Raw genomic sequence first — 24301 nt, 5'->3', positions numbered from 1 at the left:
GGGTTTCTCCCTCAGTCTGGGGTTCCCTGGGTGAGGGAGGAGAGACCACCACCACATCCTGGCTGGATGAGTCGATGGTCAGTGAGTACCACTTCCAGGATGCGGCAGTGGCCTCTCCTCCCTCTGTGCTTATGCCTGTTTTAGGGGCCTTCAATTCCTGTACAACACACACACACACACATTCAAGGCATGACAACTGCATCTGTTGCACTCATGGATTGTGTAGCTCACAGCAGAAAAACAATGCCATTTTAGGAGGTCAAACAGAACTTATGAGGTTAAATGGTCAATTTAGGACACAAACTTACCTTGTACTTTTGTTTAAGGTTTTCCCACTTCCTTTTAACTTTGGTGGGCTCTATTTTGCCCACCAAAGACTGCTCCCTGACAAACTCTCTGTCAAAAAACAGCAATTAAAAGGTAGTTGTTTACGTGAAAATACAACAATTTAAATATCTAACGGTCGCTACCTACAAGGCAAGCAAAGTTGTCTATTAAAAAGCTAATAATCACTTGACTCACTCAAATCCTTTTAGGGCAGCATTCCACCGCCCACTGAAGAGGGCTTCGTTTGAAGTCCTCCAGAGGAAAAGGGCTTCTGTGTCCTGCTCTGTCCCTATTAACAAAAATATCAGTACGATAGATTTAAGATATGTATGTTGTGTTGTTTTCTTATTGACAGCTCACCAAGATTAACATTGCTGTCTCCGTCATATCAAACGTTAGCTAGCTTTGTAGGTTTAACTTAAAAGTTACGGCTTTGCTATGGGTAAAGTTAACGTTAGTAGGACAAATTACGTTCGTTACAGATAGACAGTAGCACTTATGAATTGCTGTCCTTACATTAAATTAGAAAAATAATATGCTATAAGTGGTACTTACATTTATATTCCTCCCTGTCCACTGCTGTCGCCGGGATGTTGCCGTCCGCCATGTCCGCCATTACAAGAATTTCCAAAAGTGACCGTCGCAGCGCATTGCATTGTGGGATACAGTAGGCGAGATAGACTGGTCTGATGCATACTGGAGAATTTTTCCAAATCAGTACGTCATCTGGGTATTTTTGGCATACTGGAGATTTTGCTTTTGTTCGCATACTGCATACTACATACTACATTTTGGCCAAATCAGTACGTACTACTAGTATAGTATGCGGTTTCGAATACAGCCTCAGTGTAGTACTTCAGACTGAACTCAATGCTGTTCCTCAGACTGGACTCAATGCAGTCCCTAAGACTGGACTCAGTGTAGTCCCTCAGACTAGACTCAATGCTGTTCCTCAGACTGGACTCAATGCTGTCCCCTCAGACTGGCCTCAATGCTGTCCTTCAGACTGGACTCCATCTATCCCTCAGACTGGACTGAGTGCAGTCCCTCAGACTGGCCTCAGTCCCTCAGAATGGACTTAATACAGTCCCTCAGACTGGACTCAATGCAGTCCCTAAGACTGGACTCAGTGTAGTCCCTCAGACTAGAATCAATGCTGTTCCTCAGACTGGCCTCAGTCGCTCAGAATGGATTTAATACTGCTCCTCAGACTGGACTCAATGCAGTCCCTCAGACTGGTGTCAGTGCAGTCCCTCAGACTGGCCTCAATACTGAACTTTACACTGGTCTCAATGCAGTCCCTCAGACTTCTCTCAATACTGAACCTTACACTGGTCTCAATGCAGGCCCTCAGAATGGACTCAATGCAGTCCCTCAGACTGGAGTCAATACTATCCCTCAGACTGGACTCAATTATGTTCCTCAGACTGGACTCAATACAGTCCCTCAGACTGGACTCAAAACAGTCCCTAAGACTGGACTTTATACTGTTCCTCAGACTGGTGTCAGTGCAGTCCCTCAGACTGGCCTCAATACTGAACTTTACACTGGTCTCAATGCAGTCCCTCAGACTTCTCTCAATACTGAACCTTCCACTGGTCTCAATGCAGTCCCTTAGACTGGAGTCAATACTGTCCCTCAGACTGGACTCAATGCTGTTCCTCAGACTGGACTCAATGCTCTCCCCTCAGACTGGCCTCAATGCTGTCCTTCAGACTGGACTCCATCTGTCCCTCAGACTGGACTGAGTGCAGTCCCTCAGACTGGCCTCAGTCCCTCAGAATGGACTTAATACTGTTCCTCAGACTGGACTCAATGCAGTCCTTCAGACTGGACTCAATACTGTCCCTCAGACTGGATTCAATGCTGTTTCTCAGACCAGACTCAATACAGTCCCTCAGACTGGACTCAATGCAGTCCCTAAGACTGGACTCAGTGTAGTCCCTCAGACTAGAATCAATGCTGTTCCTCAGACTGGCCTCAGTCCCTCAGAATGGATTTAATACTGCTCCTCAGACTGGACTCAATGCAGTCCCTCAGACTGGACTTTATACTGTTCCTCAGACTGGTGTCAGTGCAGTCCCTCAGACTGGCCTCAATACTGAACTTTACACTGGTCTCAATGCAGTCCCTCAGACTTCTCTCAATACTGAACCTTACACTGGTCTCAATGCAGGCCCTCAGAATGGACTCAATGCAGTCCCTCAGACTGGAGTCAATACTGTCCCTCAGACTGGACTCAATGCTGTTCCTCAGACTGGACTCAATACAGTCCCTCAGACTGGACTCAATGCAGTCCCTCAGACTGGAGTCAATACTGTCCCTCAGACTAGAATCAATGCCGTTCCTCAGACTGGCCTCAGTCCCTCAGAATGGATTTAATACTGTTCCTCAGACTGGACTCAATGCAGTCCCTCAGACTGGACTTTATACTGTTCCTCAGACTGGTGTCAGTGCAGTCCCTCAGACTGGCCTCAATACTGAACCTTCCACTGGTCTCAATGCAGTCCCTCAGACTGGAGTCAATACTGTCGCTCAGACTGGACTCAATGCTGTTCCTCAGACTGGACTCTATGCTGTCCCTCTGACTGGACTCTGCGCAGTCCGTCAGACTGGACTCAATGCAGTCCCTAAGACTGGACTCAGTGTAGTCCATCAAACTGGACTCAATGCTGTTCCTCAGACTGGACTCAATGCTGTCCCTCAAACTGAACTCAATGCAGTCCCTCAGACTGGACTCAATGCTGTCCCTCAGACTGGCCTCGATGCAGTCCTTCAGACTGGCCTCCATGCAGTCCTTTAGACTCGCCTCAACACTGTCCCTCAGACTGGCCTCAATGCTGTCCCTCAGACTGGCCTCAATGCTTTCCATCAGACTGTCCTAAATGCTGTCCCTCAGACTGGCCTCAATGCTGTCCATCAGACTGGCCTAAATGCAGCCCCACATGCAGATCCCGATACTGTCCCTCATGTTGGCCCTCATACAGGCACTAGTATCAGTCTCTCTCATGCTGACCCTGACACTCTCTAAGTTGAGAGCACTAACTTACCTCTAAATATACTGTCAACCATTATTGAGTTATGTCTGTCTGTTGACATGTCAATGTTTGGCACTTTCAATAGAGTTTAAACTTATTCAGAGAGCTTTCCGTGCCATTTTTGCCCCAAATATATATTCGGGATACTTTAGCTGATAATTTGCAGCTTGAAAAAGACCAAAACTGCTGAATTATCATTATGAGGCTGAACAAAGTAGCTGGACGCACTAGTGCCCTTTCCTGCACATCAAGCAGCTTTTTATCCAAGATACCAGATGGATGAGGGCATGAATTGTGGTTCGACACATGTCCTTTGGATGGTTCAAAATAGAAATTAAGCTTTTTTCCCCCTTTAACACTCCAGTTTTAATTTCATTGTTTTTTCTCTATACTGTAAAGGTTTTGAAACAGGGTTTTTAACCTAGAATTCCTTGTTGCAACATGTTGTTCTTGCACAGACTTAATGATATTTTTAATTTTACTTAAAGGAGCTGTGTGTAGCATCTAGGGGGATCTATTGGCAGAAATTATATATAGTATTATAAGTATATCTTCTTCAGTGTATAATTACCTGAAACTAAGAATTGTTGTGTTTTCGTTACCTTACAATGAGCCTGGTTTATCTACATACGGAGAGGGTCCTCTTCACGCCATGTTTCTACAGTCATCCAAAACGGACTCTTGTTGTGTTTCTAGTTGTAAAATGTTGTTGTAAATGTATCAAAGTAAACATTGAGTTAATAGTAAATATGCCTCTTGCATCATGTATTTAATGTAATGTAAGAAGGGTTCCTATACTCCAAAAGAAGAAGCACTGAAGAACTGGAATAATTATGTGTGGAACAGTTATTTCACATGCTGAGAATTAGCAGTATATTAAATTCAGCATCATATCTGTAAAGGTTCTCATTTGTCCAGGTCACTCGATATCTTGTAGTCTCACATCCAAGAGGCTTCATCAATAGCTGATTGATGAAAATGTCAAATAGAAATCAGCATTATCTACATGTTTAAATAACTTAATTTAATATTAATTATAAAAACATTACCTTAAGTATGTTTATTTCTTTGAAATAGATGATTGAACAATCCATTTTGTCACTACCGAAACTATCATATTATTATCATCACTATCAGCTGAAATTGTCTCTACCGAAACATATGGTAAAGTTTCGGTAGTGACAATTTCAGCTAAACTTAAGCATAACTCAAACATGCCAGCAAGCACATTGCTAGCAAACACAGCTTTCAACAGTTGTACACAGTTAAAAACATTATATTTTGCATTATAACTAAAAAAAAGTTGAACTGATTGATGAAAATGTCTTCTTCCTCCCTGCATAACTCTACGATTTTAAATAGAAATCAGCATTATCTACATGTTTAAATAACTTCAATTTATATTAATTATAAAAACATTACCTTAAGTATGTTTATTTCCTTGAAATAGATGATTGAACAATCCATTTTGTCACTACCGGAACTATCATGTCACTACCAAAGCTTTACCATATGTTTCGGTAGTGACTGTTTCAGCTAAACTTGAGCATAACTCAAAAATGCCAGCAAGCACATTGCTAGCAAATGCAGCTTTCAACAGCTGTATACAGATAAAAACATAATATTTTACATTATAACCCAAAAAACTTTACTAAATTGCAAAGAATATGTGTTCATTAGTGACAATCCTTAAAGTTACATACTGATTTTCAGACTTTGGGTCAGATTTACTTCAAAATGATGGGATTTAACAACTCACCAGGCTATCATGAGGGAGAGGGATACAGAGTCTCTTCTTGGTCAAAAACAAGGCCTATAGAAAGGAGGCTGGGTCACGGGCGGACATGGGTCTTTGGGTATGACACATGCGCAGTGTAACTGAAGCTGCGGTCGTGATTGGCTCAACTTCGACGAGTGCAGGCGAGATTTTACTGCGCATGTGCTATACCCATGAAGATATGACACATGACCCAGCCTCCTTTCTATAGGCCTTGGTCAAAAATGCAGGGGTGTGGCTAAAATACAGCTCAGCTAATGGACTAAAACTCTTTGTGTTTCAATAGTGACATGAAAATTAGGGACATTTTTTTTTAAGTTTTTTAATTTAAAAATTAAATCCAAAATAAATCTATATCTTTCAACTTCTGTTTAAAATAAATCAAAAAGACCTTTTAAACAACACTATTAAAAAAAATGAAAGTGTTATATACATAAATGGAAATTCAGGGGTTAGGGTTTGGGATAGCCAGTTCCCAACAAAACGTACCCTATAAATGATGATTTTGTTTATATTTAGCTTATTACAATCTCATTCAATGCATTGGGTTTAAATAGTTCATAACATATTCTTACTAATTCTCAAAGGTTTCAACACTTAATTGTTTTGTTTATTATATTTTTTATTGTGGGACTGCAGTTAGAACCAATTCGCTTATATATGTATATAGTGTAAAATGCATACATATGTATAGAGTGTAATGTGTATATATACATATATATACATATGTATATATATGTATATATATGTATATAGTGTAATATATTTATATATTTAAAAAATGCAATCAAATAAATAAATAAATAATAATAATCATCATAATCATCATCATCATTATCATTTGAAGTTCATAAAGTCCTTGGACCTACATTGTCGGTGTTCAGGTCCTAATTACATTGACACAAGAGGTATGAAATAGGGCTGTCAGAGTTAAGGTGATAATTAACGCATTAGCGCAAATTCGTTAATTTCTTTAACACAAGTTTAGATTTTGAGGTTGTAGCAGGCTCAGTTTTAAAGCCAGAATGAAGACACAAATACTACTAAGAGGTTAAATAAGGCTCCAAACTTGCACTAAATTTTGGCGAGGAAAAACTGTCATGGCCATCAGTAAAAATTAAAATCTTGGTGTCAAAAATGGGAATAACACAAAACTTCTGTCTTTGGCAGTGACCCAGAAGTCTCATTCTCCAGGCTGCCACTTTGTCACTAAGCCTTGGTAGTCCCTCGTTAGCCTTGGTAGTCCCTCGTACAGACGGAATTAATTAATGATGGTAGCAGTTGGTGTCAAGCAGGCAGTAGACGCGGCAGCAGGTGCAGCCACAATCCAGGTGACATCCAGATCCAGGTGAAACTCCGCTCCAAGTGTACCCCTGCTCCAGGTATAACCTCGCTCCAGGTGTAACCCCGCTCCATGGTTACCTGAGAGACAAGGAGGCACAAGGACTCCCGGGAAGGAATAAAGTTAGTAACAATGAATGGGACATGAATATATACAGAATGAGAGAGGAGCTCAGTGTGTCATAGGAAGTCCCCTGTCAGTCTAGGCCTATAGCAGCTTAACTAGGGGCTGGTCAAAGACAGCCCTAACTATAAGCATTATCAAAGAGGAAAGTCTTTAGCCTACTCTTAAATGTAGAGAGGGTGTCTGCCTCCCAGACTGAAACTGGGAGCTGGTTCCACAGAAGAAGAGTTTGACAGCTGAAGGCTCTGGCTCCCATTCTACTTTTGGAGACTCTAGGAACCTCAAGTAACCCTGCTGCATTCTGGGAGTGCAGTGCTCTAGTGGGGTAATAGGGTACTATGAGCTCTTTAAGATATGATGGGGCCTGACGGTTTAGCGCTTTGTAGGTGAGGAGGACGATTTCAAATTCTATTCTTTATTTTACAGGGAGCCAGTGCAGAGAAGCTAATACAGGAGTAATATGATCTCTTTTTCTAGTTCTTGTCAGTACACGTGCTGCAGCATTCTGGATGAACTGGAGAGACTTAAGAGACTTATTGGAGCAGCCTGATAATAAGGAGTTGCAGTAATCTAGTCTAGAGGTAACAAATGCATGGACTAATTTTTCTGCATCATTTTGACACAGGATGTGTCTGATCTTTGCAATGTTACGTAGATGAAAGAAGTCAGTCCTTGAGATTTGTTTTATGTGAGAGTTAAAGGACATATCCTGATCGAAGATAACTCCCAGATTCCTTACAGTGGTGCTGGAGGCCAGGGCAATGCCATCTAGAGTAACTATATCATTAGATAATTTGTTTTGGAGGTGTTCAGGGCCAAGTACAATAACTTCAGTTTTGTCTGAGTTTAACATCAGGAAATTGCACGTCATCCTGGTTTTTATGTCCTTAAGGCATGCTTGAAGTTTAGTTAACTGGTTTGTTTCGTCTGGCTTTGATCAATAGATATAGTTGGGTATCATCTGCATAACAATGAAAGTTTATGGAGTGTTTTCTAATAATATTGCCTAAGGGAAGCATATATAAGGTGAATAGAATTGGTCCAAGTACAGAACCCTGTGGAACTCCATGATTAACTTTGGCGTGCATGGAGGACTCATCGTTAACATGTACAAACTGAGATCGATCTGATAAATAGGACTTAAACCAAATTAGTGCAGTTCCCTTTAATGCCAATTAAATGTTCCAGTCTCTGTAATAGGATGTGATGGTCAATGGTGTCGAAAGCAGCACTAAGATCTAACAAGACAAGTACAGAGACAAGTCCTTTAATTTTCACTAGTGCTGTCTCTGTGCTATGGTGCACTGTAAATCCTGACTGATAATCCTTAAATAAATGATTGTTCTGTAGAAAGTCACACAGCAGACTGGCAACTGCTTTCTCGAGGATTTTAGAGGTAAAGGGAAGGTTAGATATAGGTCTATAGTTGGCTAGGACCTCTGGATCAAGAGTGGGCTTTTTCAGAAGAGGTTTAATTACAGCTACTTTAAAGGACTGTGGTACATAGCCTGTTAGTAAAGACACATTGATCATATCCAGTAAAGAGGTGCTAACTAAGGGTAAAACTTCTTTAAGCAGTCTAGTTGGGATGGGGTCTAGGAAACAGGTAGATGGTTTAGATGAAGAGATCACTGAAGTCAGTTTGTGGAGGTCGATGGGAGAAAAGCAGTCTAAATATATATCAGGTTGTACAGCTGTTTCTAAGGTTCCTAAGTTTGAGGATAAATTGGTACCAGTTGAGGGTAGGAGGTGATTAATTTTGTCTTTAATAGTTAGGATTTTATCATTAAAGAAACTCATGAAGTCACTACTACTGAGGGTTGTAGGAATACGTGGCTCAATAGAGCTGTGGCTCTCTGTCAGCCTGGCTACAGTGCTGAACAGAAACCTGGGGTTGTTCTTATTTTTCTCTATTAATGATGAATAATGGGCTGCTCTGGCATCACGGAGAGCCTTCCAATATGTTTTAAGACTATCTTGCCAGACTAAATGAGATTCTTCCTGTTTGGTGGAACGCCATATCCTTTCCAGTTTCCTCGATGCTTGCTTTAATTTGCGTGTTTGAGGGTTATACCATGGACCTTTGTTTTATTAACTTCTTTTTTAGAGGGGCAACAGAATCAAGTGTGACTTGCAGTGAGCCTGTAGCACTATCTACAAGATGATCAATTTGGGTGGCGCTTTTATGACATCATCAAATGCTGCAAGTGCTTTGTGATGTCATAAATCCAAGTTTGGGAAGTTTACTAGTGTCTCTCAAGAAGGAACCAACCATTTGAACTCAGAATCGAACTCGAGATCACACCTTTGTGACAGAGTGTTAGAAACCCGAGCGGTCAAGGAGGCGATGAGGAGAAGTCCACAACTGGATGGCGTTTCAGCATGAAAACATTTTATTTTTCTTTCACTGCACCATACAAACATGTTGGCCTCCACCTTAGCATTACCCCTCAACTTAGATTCACCAGCCTTATATAGCCCCTTCAATTGGCACATACCATTCCTCATATCACATACAACACACAAACGTACCTGAAGGTAATACCATCTTTTTTAGGAACCAACACAACCGGACTGCACCACTCACTGGTCGATGTCTCAATTATCCCCAGTTGAAACATCAGTTCAATTTCTTTCTTAAGCTCTGGTACCAAACGTTCAGGGATCCTATAGCTCCTCCGGCGGGAGTAGCCTCTCCCTTCAGATGGACCTTGTGCTTGACCAGAGTTGTGAAACCAGGTTTTTCTTGGAAAAGCTCTGGATCCAGCAATGCTCCTATCTCCCTCTGCTGGGCTGGCTTGAGATGGGACACATCTTTTGAACTCGGCTTAGAGTTGGTGGGGAATGACTGCTCTCTGTCTTCCTCTCCATCAAGGGCACAGATTAAGAGTTGCTACTGGACGGGTTGCTGGATCGGCAGTGAAGGCACCTGAAACTCCTTCAACAGGTTCACGTGAAAACACTGATGTTTCTTCAATTTGTCAGTCATGTATAGTTCATAGGTTACCTTACCCAGGCGCTTGGTGATTTGGTGAGGCCCCTGCCATTTGGCTAACAGCTTAAAGTCACTGGTTGGGAGCAATAGCAACACCTGCTGGCCTGGATGAAATGTCATGTCTCTGGCCTTTCTGTCATACCAGGTCTTCTGGTTGGCTTGGTCGTCGTCATTTGCTCCTTATATAGGCAACAACATTCTCCTGATCTGCAATTGGATTCTCCCAGTGCTTTCTCAGGAGGTCCAGTGGCCCCCTCACCTGGCGACCATAGAGAAGCTCGAAGGGTGAAAATCCTGTTGAAGCCTGTGGCACCTCCCGGTAGGCAAACAGCAGGTATGGCAGCCATTGGTCCCAATCAGAGCCTGTGTGGGAGACAAACTTTCGCAGCATGTTCTTAAGTGTTTGATTGATCCTTTCCACCAGGCCGTCCATCTGGGGATGGTATGGGGTGGTCTTAATACCCTTCACACTTAACAACCGATAAACTTACTGCAGTAGTTTGGACAGGAAGTTTGTCTTGTCCCACAGTCTGTCAGGCCCTCTCTAGGTATGCCTACCCTTGAAAATAGTTGTAAAAGACAATTGGCAGCCTGCCTGGCTTTAACTGACCTGAGGGAAAAGACTTCTGGGTAACATGTGGCATAATCACAAATTACCAAGATGTACCATGATTTCCTGAAGAACTTCTCTCAAGGGACCCACTACATCCATGCCTATTTGGTCAAATGGTGTATCAATGATGCGCAGTGGCTGAAGCTGGGCTTGGGCTACTCCATTAGGTTAAGTTAGCTGACACGTCTCACACAAAGCGCAAAAATCCTTAACACGGGTGTACATGACGGGCCAAACAAATCTCCTACCAATCCTACTGAGGGTTTTGTGAAATGCTAGGTGGCCCGCCCAGGGGATAGAATGACCTAGCTCCATGACCTTCTGTGTAAGGCTCTGTGGCAAAGCTAAGGCTTCATCCCTTTCCCCTTTACAGACATGCCCACTTTATGATAATCACATGCAGTTTGGGGCAAGTCATAGTCAAGTCAGCACACTGACACACTGACAGCTGTTGTTGCCTGTTGGGCTGCAGTTTGTCATGTTATGAATCGAGCATATTTTTTATGCTAAATGCAGTACCTGTGAGGGTTTCTGGACAATATTTGTCATTGTTTTGTTAATTGATTTCCCATAATAAATATAAACATACATTTACATAAAGCGGCATATTTATTAGGGATCGACCGATATGTTTTTATCAGGACCGATACCGATAGCCGATTATTAGTAATCAAGGAGACCAATAACCGATATTTTGAACCGATATATATTTGCAGTAAAAATTTAAATCTTGGTGTATAAAAATGGGAATAATACAAAACTGAGTTGAAATGCATTAAAGCATATGTTTAATTAAAAGAGAACTTTTCAACATTATCTTAAAACAAAAAAAGTGAAAATGAAAATGAAATGAAAAAAGTAAATATTATTTTTTCTTTTAATCTTTTTTTTTAATTGTCTATGTATGTTAGTACTTCTGTATATGAACATGTGTACAATAAAGAAAGTATATCAAACATTTTCAGAGTACTTTGATGACATCATTGAAGGCTACAAGTGCTTTGTGATGTCATAAAACCAAGTTTGGGAAGTTTATATGTGTCTCCCAAGAAGGAACCAACCATTTGAACTCAGAATCTAACTGAAGCCCTTGTGACAGAGAGAGCGTATTATTAAACTGTAACAACATCTTTGCATTGAGACCAAGACCCAGTACAGCTAGGTGTTGAGCTGGTGGTAGTGAGGAGAAAGCAGGTGATGATGGTGAGCTGGTGGTAGTCTGAGAGAAAGCAGGTGATGATGGTGAGCTGGTGGTAGTCTGAGATAAAGCAGGTGATGATGGTGAGCTGGTGGTAGTCTGAGATAAAGCAGGTGATGATGGTGAGCTGGTGGTAGTCTCAGAGAAAGCAGGTGATGATGGTGAGCTGGTGGTAGTGGAGAGAACGCAAGTGATGATGGTGAGCTGTTGGTAGTGGAAAGAACACAGGTAATGATGGTGAGCTGGTGGTAGTCTGAGAGAAAGCAGCTGATGATGGTGAGCTGGTAATAGTGGAGAAAAAGCAGGTGATGAAGGTTGAGTCTCCTGGGACAATGTGAACATCAGATACAGCTCAGGTTAGTTTACCAGCAGCTCTAAGAGAGATACGCTGAGATGTAAACAGAGAATATTAACAGGAAGTAGCAGCTGAATACAGCATGTGTCAGAACGAGTCCTGCTCACTGGTGCAACCACTCAGACTGACCACTTAGAGTGGAAACAGGTCTGTAATGTGTGATGTTGCAGTAAGACACACTGATTGGGCCTTTAGCAGCCCACATGCTTCTGCTGCTGCTGTTGCTGCTGCTGCTGGTGGTGCTACTGCTGCTGCTGCTGGTGCTGCTGCTGCTGGTGGTGGTGCTGCTGCTGCTGCTGCTGCTGCTGCTGCTACTACTGCTGCTGCCGGTGGTGCTGCAACTGCTGCTGCTGGTGCTGCTGCTGCTGCTGCTGGGTGCTGCTGTTGCTGCTGGTGCTGCTGATGTGTGTGTGTGTGTGTGTGTATATGTGTGTATTCGAAGATTATCAGTCAGGATTTAAAGTGCACCATAGCACAGAGACAGCACTAGTGAAAATTACAAATGACCTTCTATTGGCATCGGACAAAGGACTTGTCTCTGTACTTGTCTTGCTAGATCTCAGTGCTTCTTTCGACACCATTGACCATCACATCCTATTACAAAGACTGGAACATTTAATTGGCATTAAAGGAACTGCACTAAGTTGGTTTAAGTCCTATTTATCAGATTGATCTCAGTTTGTACATGTCAACGATGAGTCCTCCATGTACGCCAAAGTTAGTCACGGAGTTCCACAGGGTTCTGTACTTGGACCAATTCTATTCACCATATATGTGCTTCCCTTAGGCAATGTTATTAGAAAACACTCCATAAACTTTCATTGTTATGCAGATGATACCCAATTATATCTATCGATCAAGCCAGACGAAACAAACCAGTAAACTAAACTTCAAGCATGCCTTAAGGACATAAAAACCTGGATGACGTGCAATTTCCTGATGTTAAACTCAGACAAAACTGAAGTTATTGTACTAGGCCCTGAGCACCTCCGAAACAAATTATCTAATGATATAGTTACTTTAGATGGCATTGCCCTGGCCTCCAGCACCACTGTAAGGAATCTGGGAGTTGTCTTCGATCAGGATAGGTCCTTTAACTCTCACATAAAACAAACCTCACGGACTGCCTTCTTTCATCTACGTAACAATGCAAAGATCAGGCACATCCTGTGTCAAAATGATGCAGAAAAATTAGTCCATGCATTTGTTACCTCTAGACTCGATTACTGCAATTCCTTATTATCAGGCTGCTCCAATAAGTCTCTTAAGACTCTCCAGTTGATCCAGAATGCTGCAGCACGTGTACTGACAAGAACTAGAAAAAGAGATCATATTACGCCTGTATTAGCTTCTCTGCACTGGCTCCCTGTAAAATCCAGAATAGATTTTAAAATCGTCCTCCTTACCTACAAAGCACTAAACGCTCAGGCCCCATCATATCTTAAAGAGCTCACAGTACCCTACTACCCCACTAGAGCACTGCGCTCACAGAATGCAGGGTTACTTGAGGTTCCTAGAGTCTCCAAAAGTAGAATGGGAGCAAGAGCCTTCAGCTATCAAGCTCCTCTTCTCTGGAACCAGCTCCCAGTTTCAGTCCGGGAGGCAGACACCATCTCTACATTTAAGAGTAGGCTAAAGACTTTCCTCTTTGATAACGCTTATACTTAAGCTGCTATAGGCCTAGACTGCCGGGGGACTTCCTATGACACACTTAGCTCCCCTCTTCTTCTGTATATACTCATATCCCATGTCCATGTTGTTACTAACTTCATTCCTTCCCGGGAGTCCTTGTGCCTCCTTGTCTCGCAGCTAACCGTGAAGCGGGATCACACCTGGAGCGAGGTCATACCTGGAGCGGGATCACACCGGGAGCGAGGTTATACCTGGAGCAGGGGTACACTAGGAGCGGGGTTTCACCTGGATCTTGGTGGTCTCCGGTATTGTGGCTGCATCTGCTACCGCGTCCGGTGCCTGCTTGACACCAACTGCTACCATCATTAATTGACTACGTCTGTACAAGGGACTACCAATGCTAACGAGGGATTACCAACACTTAGTGACAATGTGGCAGCCTGGAGAATAACACTTCTCGGTCACTGCCAAAGACATCAAGAACTCCCAGCAAGCATGCTGATGCTGCGGGAACCAACGCACGGGCATCGATCACAGGGACGTCCCACACCAACACACATGGGCGTACTGAGGAGAGATGCTGGACAGTGCTGGCGAGCTAGCCAGATGTATGGTGGACTGAGACAGCTGGAAGCTCCACTTGAAAGCCCGTCTGAGGACGACCCAATGACTCCGATTCCGATATTTGTATTATCACTCTTTCCATCCACCACTATTGGTTTTGTGTTATCAGTCCTACTTGTATTAGCTATTACAGCTGCTAGGCTACTATTGTGGCTGCTTTTCTCTCTCTATCTCTATCTCTATCTCTATCTCTCTATCTATCTATCTATCTATCTATCTATCTATCTATCTATCCCCCCATCCAGTCTCGGCAGATGGCCGCCCGCCCTGAGCCCGGTTCTGCTCCAGGTTTCTTCCCAGTAATCGGGGAGTTTTTCCTGGCCACAGTGCGCTTGGTGGATACTGTTGGGTCTCTAAACTATGGTGTACGGTCATAGACCTGCTCTATATATAAAGCGTCTTGAGATAACTTCTGTTGTGATTTGACCCTATACAAAAATAAATTGAATTGAATTGAATTGAATTGTGTGTGTGTGTGTTAACATGTAAACAGGCGGTGGAGTTAAGAGTTCAGTAGAAGGATGGAGGAATAGGAACTAGATGTGGTCTTGTGGCTCTGAGGGATCAGGGCCTATATGGATGTCTGGAGGCCATGAGGTTGTAATAGGTTAGTGTAGGTTACGTAAAAGGTTATAGGTAGCAGGTTATAGGTTAATAGGTTAAAGGTTATAGCAGGTTCTAGGTTAATAGGTTATAGGTTATAGGTTATAGCAGGTTATAGCAGGTTATAGGTTAATAGGTTATAGGTTACAGTAAGTTATAGGTTATAGGTTATAAGTTATAGGTTATAGGTTATAGGTTATAGTAGGTTATAGGTTATAAGTTACAGTAGGTTATAGGTTATAGTAGGTTATATGTTATAGTAGGTCATAGGTTATAGGTCATAGTAGGTTATAGGTTATAGGAGGTTATAGGTTATTAGTTATAGTAGGTTTTAGGTCATAGTAGGTTATAGGTTATAGATTATAGTAGGTTAGTAGGTTAACAGGTTATAGGTCATAGTAGGTTATATGATATAGGTTATAGGTCATAGTAGGTTATAGATTATAGTACGTTAGTAGGTTATAGGTCATAGTAGGTTATAGGTCATAGTAGGTTAGTAGGTTAATAGGTTATAGTAGGTTATAGGTCAAGGTAGGTTATGTGTTATAGGTTATAGCAGGTTATAGGTCTATAGGTTATAGGTTATAGTAGGTTATAGCTTATAGGATATAGGTCATGGTAGGTTAGTAAGTTAATAGGCTATACTTTAGGTTATAGGTCATAGTAGGTTATAGGTTAATAGGTTATAGTAGGTTAGTAGGTTAATATGTTATACCTTAGGTTATATGTTAATAGGTTACAGCAGGTTATAGGTTTATAGGTTATAGGTTATAGGTTATAGCTTATAGGATATAGGTCATAGTAGGTTAGTAAGTTAATAGGTTATACTTTAGGTTATAGGTCATAGTAGGTTATAGGTTAATAGGTTATAGCAGGTTATAGGCTAATAGGTTATAGGTTATAGTAGTTTATAAGTTTTAGGTTATAGTAGGTTATAGGGTATAGGTCATAGTAGGTTAGTAGGTTAATATGTTATAGGTTATAGGTTATAGGTCATAGTAGGTTATAGGTTATAATAGGTTATAGGTTAATAGGTTATAGGTTATAGTAGGTTATAGGTTATAGTAGGTTATAGGTTATAGAAGGTTATAGGTTATAGTAGGTTTTAGGTTATAGTAGGTTAGTAGGTTATAGGTAAAAAATCATAAATCTCTGTTTAGTTTTGTTTCTGACAGGCAGCTGAATGAATGATTCATAATTGATATGTTAATATCAAGTGTCTTTCTTTATAATTCTGTCTTTCAATTCAATTCAATTCAATTTATTTTTCAATAGCGTCAAATCATAACAAAAGTTATCTCTAGATGCTTTATATATAGAGCAGGTCTTAGACTGTACTCTATAGAGGATTGTGATGACCAGTTTGAGTTTTGGAGAGAGGAGATTTATATAAAGTGAACATTTTATTCCTCATATTCTAGGGCTGTTTGAATGTTAGCCTATAACGTGGGGTAAGGTTTGGGGTTGGGTTAGGTCCGTGTTCCTAGAAGCCCTCACAAGTCTAGAAATGAGTGAAGAGAGCATGTGAAGCCTCAACATGTTATCGTATGCAGGCGTTCCTACAGTCACTATTGATTTCTAGGAAAAACATTTATGTAGAAACATCAGTGAATGTGTTCTCCCTATCCAGCTGCACATAATGAGCTCGCTGCCCAGGGCCAGAGCTCATTTTGATTTCACTTTATGATCAGTGTATTGATCGCCGTGTGCTTGGCCTGGCCAACGCTGAGCAGCTGGCAGGAAAGTTTACATCGCTCATTAGACAGAAATCTGTACTCCAGCTAATTACATGTTGGGTAACAAACTCAACAGGATATAAAGCAGTGAAAGAGCTTAATTAGAAAACAGCTGCTCTTTATTTGAATTTGAAGAAAAAGAGACGCCTACACTGACAGAATGCTCGTTGGCTTGGTGTTCAAAAATCAAATAAGGTCTCTTACATCACATCTGTCCTCGCGGGCAGTTTCAGTTTGTAGTTGAAGAATAATAGGAGCCGTTTGGGCCAATGAAGGGAAGTCTTAATGCTACAGCATTCAGTGAAGTCCTGCTGTTGTCCTCCACTGTCCTGCTGCTCCTCCATCCTGCAGCCATCTTCTGTCCTGCTGTCCCCCTCCGTCCTGCTGTTCCTCCAACCTGCAGCCATCCTCTGTCCTGCTGTTGTCCTCCACTGTCCTGCTGCTGTCCTCCTCCATCCTGCTGTCTTCCACTGTCCTGCTGCTCCTCATTCCTCCTGCTCCTCCATCCTGCAGCCATCCACTGTCCTGCTGCTCCTCAGTTCTGTAGCCATACTCTGTCCTGCTGCTGTCCTCCTCCGTCCTTATGCTCCCCCGTCCTGCTGCTGTCCTCCCCCTGTCCTGCTGCTCCTCCATCCAGTTGCTCCTCCGTCCTGCAGCCATCCTCTGTCCTGCTGCTCTCCTCCTCCGTCCTGCTGCTCCACTGTCCTGCTGCTCTCCTCCTCCGTCCTGCTGTTCCTCTGTCCTTATGCTCCTCCGTCCTGCTGAGGTCCTCCTCTGTCCTGCTGCTCTTCCATCCTGAAGCCATCCTCTGTCCTGCTTCTGTCCTCCTCCGTCCTTATGCTCCCTCGTCCTGCTGCTCCTCCATCCTGCAGCCATCCTCTGTCCTGTTGCTGTCCTCCCTCCGTCCTGCTGCTCTCCTCTGTCCTGCTGTCCTCCCTCCGTCCTGCTGCTGTCCTCTGTCCTGCTGCTGTCGTCGTCCGTCATGCTGCTGCTCTCCTCCTCCGTCCTGCTTCTCTCCACCATCCTGCTGCTCCTCTGTCCTGCTGCTGTCCTCCCTCCGTCCTGCTGCTCTCCTCCTCCATCCTGCTTCTCTCCTCCGTCCTGCTGCTCTCCTCCTCCATCCGGCTTCTCTCCCCCGTCTTGCTGCTCTCCTCCATCCTGCTGCTGTCCTCCTTCGTCCTGCTTCTCTTCTCCGTCCTGCTTTTCTCCTCCATCCTGCTTCTCTCCTCAGTCCTACTGTTCCTCTGTCCTGCTGCTGTCCTCCTCGTCCTGCTGTTCCTCCGTCCTGCAGCCATCCTCTGTCCTGCTGCTGTCTTCCACTGTCCTGCTGCTCTCCTCTGTCCCGCTATGCTCCCTCCGTCCCTCTGCTCTCCTCTGTCCTGCTGTTCTCCTCTGTCCTGCTACTCTCCCCCGTCCTGCTGTTCCTCTGTCCTTATGCTCCCCTGTCCTGCTGCCCTCCTCCCTCCGTCCTGCAGCCATCCTCTGTCCTGTTGCTGTCCTCCACCGTCCTGCTGTTCCTCCATCCTGCTGCTGTCCTCCTCCATCCTGCTGCTCCTCCATCCTGCAGCCATCCTCTGTCCTGCTGCTGTCCTCCCTCCGTCCTGCTGCTCTCCTCTGTCCTGCTGTGCTCCCTCCATCCTTCTGCTGTCCTCTGTCCTGCTGCTGTCGTCCTCCGTCCTTCTGCTGCTCTCCTCCTCTGTCCTGCTTCTCCCCTCCGTCCTGCTGCTCCTCTGTACTGCTGCTGTCATCCCTCCGTTCTGCTGCTCCTCTGTCCTGCTGCTGTCCTCCCTCCATCCTGCTACTCTCCTCCTCCATCCTTCTTCTCTCCTTTGCCTGCTGCTCCTCTGTCCTGCTGCTGTCCTCCTCCATCCTGCTGCTCTCCTCCTCCGTCCTGCTGCTCTCCTCCTCCATCCTGCTTCTCTCCTCCGTCCTGCTGCTCTCCTCCATCCTGCAGCTTCTCTGTCCTGTTGCTCTCCTCCTCCATCCTGCTGCTTCTCTCTTCCGTCCTGCTGCTGTCCTCCCCCGTCCTGCTGCTCCTTCACCATCCTGCTGCTCCTCCATCCTGCTGCTGTCCTCCTCCGTCCTGCTGCTCCTCCATCCTGCAGCCATACTCTGTCCTGCTGCTGTCCTCCCCCCGTCCTGCTGCTCCTCCATCCAGCTGCTCTTCCGTCTTGCAGCCATCCAATGTCCTGCTGCTCTACCCCGTCCTGCTGTTCCTCTATCCTTATGCTCCTCCGTCCTGCTAATGTCCTCCTCTGTCCTGCTGCTCCTCCATCCTGAATCCATCCTCGGTCCTGCTTCTGTCCTCTTCCGTCCTTATGATCCCCCGTCCTGCTGCTCCTCCATCCTGCAGCCATCCTCTGTCCTGCTGCTGTCCTCCCTCCGTCCTGTTGCTCTCCTCTGTCCTGCTGTGCTCCCTCCATTCTTCTGCTGTCCTCTGTCCTGCTGCTGTCGTCCTCCGTCCTTCTGCTGCTCTCCTCCTCCATCCTGCTTCTCCCCTCCGTCCTGCTGCTCCTCTGTCCTGCTGCTGTCTTCCCTCCGTCCTGCTGCTCTCCTCCGACCTGCTGCTCCTCTGTCCTGCTGCTGTCCTCCCTCCATCCTGCTGCTCTCCTCCTCCATCCTTCTTCTCTCCTTTGCCTGCTGCTCCTCTGTCCTGCTGCTGTCCTCCTCCATCCTGCTGCTCTCCTCCATCCTGCTTCTCTCCTCCGTCCTGCTGCTCTCCTCCTTCATCCTGCTTCTCTCCTTCATCCTGCTGCTCTCCTCCATCCTGCAGCTTCTCTGTCCTGTTGCTCTCCTCCTCCATCCAGCTGCTTCTCTCTTCCTTCCTGCTGCTCTCCTCCAACCTGTTGCTTCTCTCTTCCGTCCTGCTGCTGTCCTCCCCTGTCTTGCTGCTCTCCTCTGTCCTGCTGCTCCTTCACCGTCCTGCTGCAGTCCTCCATCCTACTGCTCTCCTACGTCTTGCTGCTGTCCTTCGCTGTCCTGCTGTTCCTCCATCCTTCTGCTCCTCCGTCCTGCTTTCCTCCTCCGTCTTTATGCTCCCCCGTCCTGCTGCTGTCCTCCTTCCATCCTGCTGCTCCTCCATCCAGCAGCCATACTCTGTCTTGCTGCTGTCGTCCTCCGTCCTGCTGCTCCTCCGTCCTGCAACCATCCTCTGTCCTGCTTCTGTCCTCAAACGTCCTGCTGCTCCTCCATCCTGCTGCTGTCCTCCTCCGTCATACTGCTCCTCCATCCTGCAGCCATGCTCCATCCTGTTGCTCACCTCCTCCGTCCTGCTGCTCCTCCAGCCTGCTGCTGTCCTCCTCCGTCCTGCTGTTCCTCCGTCCTGCAGCCATCCTCTGTCCTGCTTCTGTCCTCCACCGTCCTGCTGCTCCTCCATCCTGCTGCTGTCCTCGTCCGTCCTGCTGCTCCTCCATCCTGCAGCCATCCTCCACTTTCACCTCTTCTCCTTCTTTTTACCCATATCTACTTTTCTCTCATTTCATTTTCTTCCTCTTCTAATCTCCTCTTTCTCCCTATCTTTGATTCCTCTCATCTCCCATTCTTTTCCTTACCCTCCTTATCCTATCTTTCTTCTCTCCTTTCACAAATACTCTTTGTAGCCTTTCCTCCTTTTCTCATCACTTTAGCCTCCTCTTCTTTTTTGTCCCTTCCCTTTGACGTTTCCTCTCCACTCATCCTTCCATCCTCTCCTCTTCCTCTTCCTCCTCCCCTAAAACCAGCTTCCCTATAGGTTGTGCAGGTTTCTTTGTGTGTGTGTGTGTGTGTGTGTGTGTGTGTGTTTGCAAGTCTAGCAGCAGCTTTATTAAACATTTTCCTCTCCTGAGCCGAGACAATTTATCCATCGCTCAGGGCGAGAAGAGCAAAGCGGCTACATCACATTGTGCCATTAATTTAATTAGCTTGTAATTGACATTTGAAATGCTTCACATTTAAATTAGATGGCCTGGCATCGCTATGAAAGTCACAGAAAGTGAGGAATTGATTAAATCTCAGCAAAGCAGTGGAGAAAAAAAGAAAGCATGTACTGTAAGAGAGTCCTACAGGAATGAGGGCGATGAGGAAGCAAGAGCTAGCCAGAGGGTAATGGAAAACAAGAGCAGTTTAGAGTGAAAGAGAGTTATAGGGAGTTGGCACAAGAAAGACAAACTAGGAGAGAGAAGTCAGAGAAACTTGTATCGTTTTCTCACCAGATGTTGCTGAGGTTAGAGGTCATCATCACGGCATCCACTGGGAATACAATTTAGCAGTGTACTTGCTCCTGAAATGGCTGACGGCAGCTTAGTAGGGAACCACAGTACAATCTTTTAACATCAAATCAGTGTTGGCTGTATTAAATAATTGAACCAAAAAAAGAAAAATAAATGTGCTTCATCAGGGCTTTTTGTGCAGTGCCACATCAAAATACCAAACTGTCCTCATTCACATTCACGGCACATATCGGCTACTATACCCCGACTGACTTCATCTGGTGTCTGTGGTGTGTCTGCTGTGGGCCATGGTGTGGTATGACACTACATGTTCTGTTCAAGTTAGTGCAAAGCTTACAGTATGACAAACAGTTGTCTTTACATGACTTAATTACAAAACTGTGATAAACCTTGTTGTAGGTCACACAATGTCCAGATTGCAGCAGCTGTTATCTCTCTGGTCTGTAGAAGGCACATATAAGCATGACAGCCCAGACACACCAGGAACGTCAAGAGCACGTGGCGGCTGCATTACCTGTTGTTTTTTATTTTGGCGTCTGTCTCCGCATCACATGCGCGTCTCAGCTGCGTCTCTTCTAGAGAATAGAGGTCTCGCCTATTTTTGACGTGTACTGTGTGCATCTCACATCAGCAACAGACAGTGAAAGTGATCTATTGACTGTATATTAACATCATATCAGCTACATTACTACAGTTTACATGTCTAAACATCTGTAGAATATGTCACGGACAGTGAAGGTGATCTATTGACATCATACCAGCAAGATTACTACAGTTTATATGTCTATCTGTAGAATATGTTATGAAGATGAAAAAAAAGTAAAGACTTATTTTTGAACCAACACTTCCTGCTTTCATTTCAAAATAAAAGCCCTCAAGCATTTTTTTCTGTGGACAGAATTCCTTCATTTGTTAACTCAAGGCTTTTATTCTGAAATATGTGCCGGAGAGTGTTCTAGAACATGCAGTGACTTGGAGAGCTCCATGAATGAATATAGTGCAGAGTTTTAATTGTGGATTATTACTATTATTTACAAATTACCTCACGTTTCTTAACCTTTCTCTGTCTAAAATAAATATAAGTGATATATAAATGAAATGGCCATTAAAAGGCAAACTCTATGTAGAAAGAAAGAGCTGACAGCAGCAGCTGCAGCAGCAGAAACGCAGCAGACACACAGCTGAAATGCAGCTGGTGTGAACGCCCGATGCGTGAATCACGCAGCCACCTCGCCACTCAGCAGCCACACGCTCCTGACGTTCCTGGCGTGTCCGGGCTGTGACTGTCTATAGCTGGTGGAGGTGCTGTTACTCTGCTGTTGGACGACACACAGTTGATGTTATGTTCTGGTTGCAACAATAGCTTGAACTCAAATGCAGACACAGACTTCTCTTAAAGGTGAACAAAGATCATTTATTAACACAATATTAAATGTTCAATGAACAGGGCCGGAGATCCTGCAGGTCCGAAACATGCAGTAACAAAGTCAATACTTAATATACGGAACGGGGGGCACGGGGAGGGGGTGTCCAGAAATCCTTCCGGAGGAACAGATGAATCCACAAAAAGCTCCGAGCGGTGGAATGGCGTCGGAGAGTGAATAGGCAGGAATTAACTAAAGCAGGGTTCCAGGTTGAGGAGGAGCAGAGTGCAGGAGTGAGCAGGCAGGTTGGAAGCAGCCACAGCTGGCAGGTGAACAGACCTGAGCACAGAGCAAAAAACGAGGTGAGTCCAAACAATCCAAAACAAGAGCAACAGCAAAGTCAAGAGCAAAATACTAGGGAGCCTGATTTAGTTTAATACCACTGAGGGCGACGGAACGATCTGGCAATGACTGGCAGGAAGACCGGGGTAGATATACTGCAGGTGTGTGTGATGATTGGTTGATTGCTGTCAGCTGCTCCAGCAGTGCCTGCCCAGGAGAAGGAGGAGGAGGAGAAGGAAGGCCACACCTCCCAACACACTGACAGACTAGACAAATCAGGGAAAAACACACAGGAGACAAAAGGGCAGGGAAACAGAGGAAACAAAAGGAAACACTAGACTGCCAAAGTGATATCATGACAGTACCTCCCCCTCAACGAGAGCCTCCAGGCGATCTTCCAGGCTTATCAGGATGAGCCTGATGAAACTCCCGAACCATCTCAGCATCCAGGATGCGGGAACGAGGTACCCAGGAGCGCTCCTCTGGGCCGTATCCCTCCCAGTCCACCAGATACTGAAGGCCCCGGCCTCGACGTCTAACATCCATCAGTCGTCTGACCGTATAAGCCGGCTGATTGTCAATGATCCGGGCGGGAGGAGGGGGATTGGTCGGAGGGACCAGAGGACTGGTGAGGACCGGTTTCAGCTGAGAAACATGAAACGATGGATGAATCCTAAGAGACTTCGGCAGGAAGAGTCTGACAGTGGAAGGGTTAATAATTCTCTCAATTTCAAAAGGTCCAATGAAACGGGGAGCCAGTTTTCTGGAGTCAGTCTTCAAAGGAATGTCTCTGGAGGACAACCAAACTCTCTGACCTGGGATGTAGACGGGAGCCGGGGTCCTGTGACGATCCGCGATCCTCTTGTTTCTCTCAGCTGTCTGAAGCAAAGCAGCCATAGTGTCCCTCCAAACCTTGCGGCAGCGTCGAAGGTGATGCTGCACATATGGCACAGCCAACTCCTCTTCTTGTGCTGGAAACAGTGGTGGCTGGTAACCTAGTGAGGCCTCAAAAGGAGATACACCAGTGGCAGCAGAAGGGAGAGAATTATGTGCATATTCAATCCAACATAACTGTGAACTCCAAGAAGTTGGATTAGTAGCAGCGACACAACGTATGGCGGATTCCAAATCCTGATTAGCCCTCTCTGACTGTCCATTCGTCTGAGGGTGGAAACCAGAAGACAGACTGATAGTGGCTCCGAGGGCTTGACAAAAAGACTTCCAAACTTGAGAGATGAACTGAGGACCACGGTCTGAGACGATGTCCACGGGAATACCATGCAGACGAAAAACATGATTAGTCAGGAGTTCAGCTGTCTCATGTGCAGAAGGAAGCTTGGGAAGACCAATGAAATGAACGGCCTTGGAGAACCGATCAACAATGGTAAGTATCACTGTCTTACCATTAGAAGGTGGGAGACCGGTGACAAAGTCCAAGGCAATGTGGGACCAAGGGCGACCAGGAGTGGGTAATGGGCGGAGCAACCCCACAGGCGGCCGATGAGATGTCTTTCCCCGGGCACAGACTGTGCAGGCGAGGACATATTCCTTGACATCCCTCTCCATTGTGGCCCACCAGAAGTGTCGTCTGAGGAGTGACAATGTCCTACTCATCCCTGGATGGCAAGCGAACCGGGAAACGTGTCCCCACTGCAGGACCTGGGAGCGAACTGACACAGGAACAAACAAACGATTAGTAGGGCCAGTACCTGGATCTGGTTCTTCCCGTTGAGCCTCTCGAACCGCTGACTCAACCTCCCAGGTTAACGTCCCCAACACCAAGGCTGCCGGCAGAATGGTGTCTGAAACACTTGGTGACTCCTTAGACGAAAACTGTCGGGACAAAGCATCAGGCTTGATGTTCTTGGAACCAGGACAGTAAGTAATGGTGAAGTTGAATCGACCAAAGAATAAAGCCCACCGAGCCTGGCGGGAATTCAGTCGTTTGGCTGACTGGATGTAGGCAAGATTCTTGTGATCAGTCCATACAATAAACGGAATCTCCAAACCCTCCAACCAGTGTC

General features: G+C 45.1%; 1 long non-coding RNA gene across 1 annotated transcript; it reads right to left on the bottom strand.

Moving 5' to 3' along the window:
* Window positions 1-81: 81 nt before the first annotated feature.
* Window positions 82-955, bottom strand: LOC119501584. Its single transcript, XR_005209863.1, has 3 exons — window positions 883-955; window positions 309-396; window positions 82-157 (listed from the first exon to the last, which is right to left on the bottom strand). It is a non-coding gene; the product is annotated as an uncharacterized LOC119501584 (long non-coding RNA).
* Between the last annotated feature and the right edge of the window lie 23346 nt (window positions 956-24301).

The sequence above is a fragment of the Sebastes umbrosus genome, chromosome 1 (genome assembly GCF_015220745.1).
Source record: "Sebastes umbrosus isolate fSebUmb1 chromosome 1, fSebUmb1.pri, whole genome shotgun sequence".
NCBI lineage: Eukaryota > Metazoa > Chordata > Actinopteri > Perciformes > Sebastidae > Sebastes > Sebastes umbrosus.
Note: the sequence above shows the minus strand (reverse complement) of the source record. Positions and strands in the feature narration are given on the sequence as shown.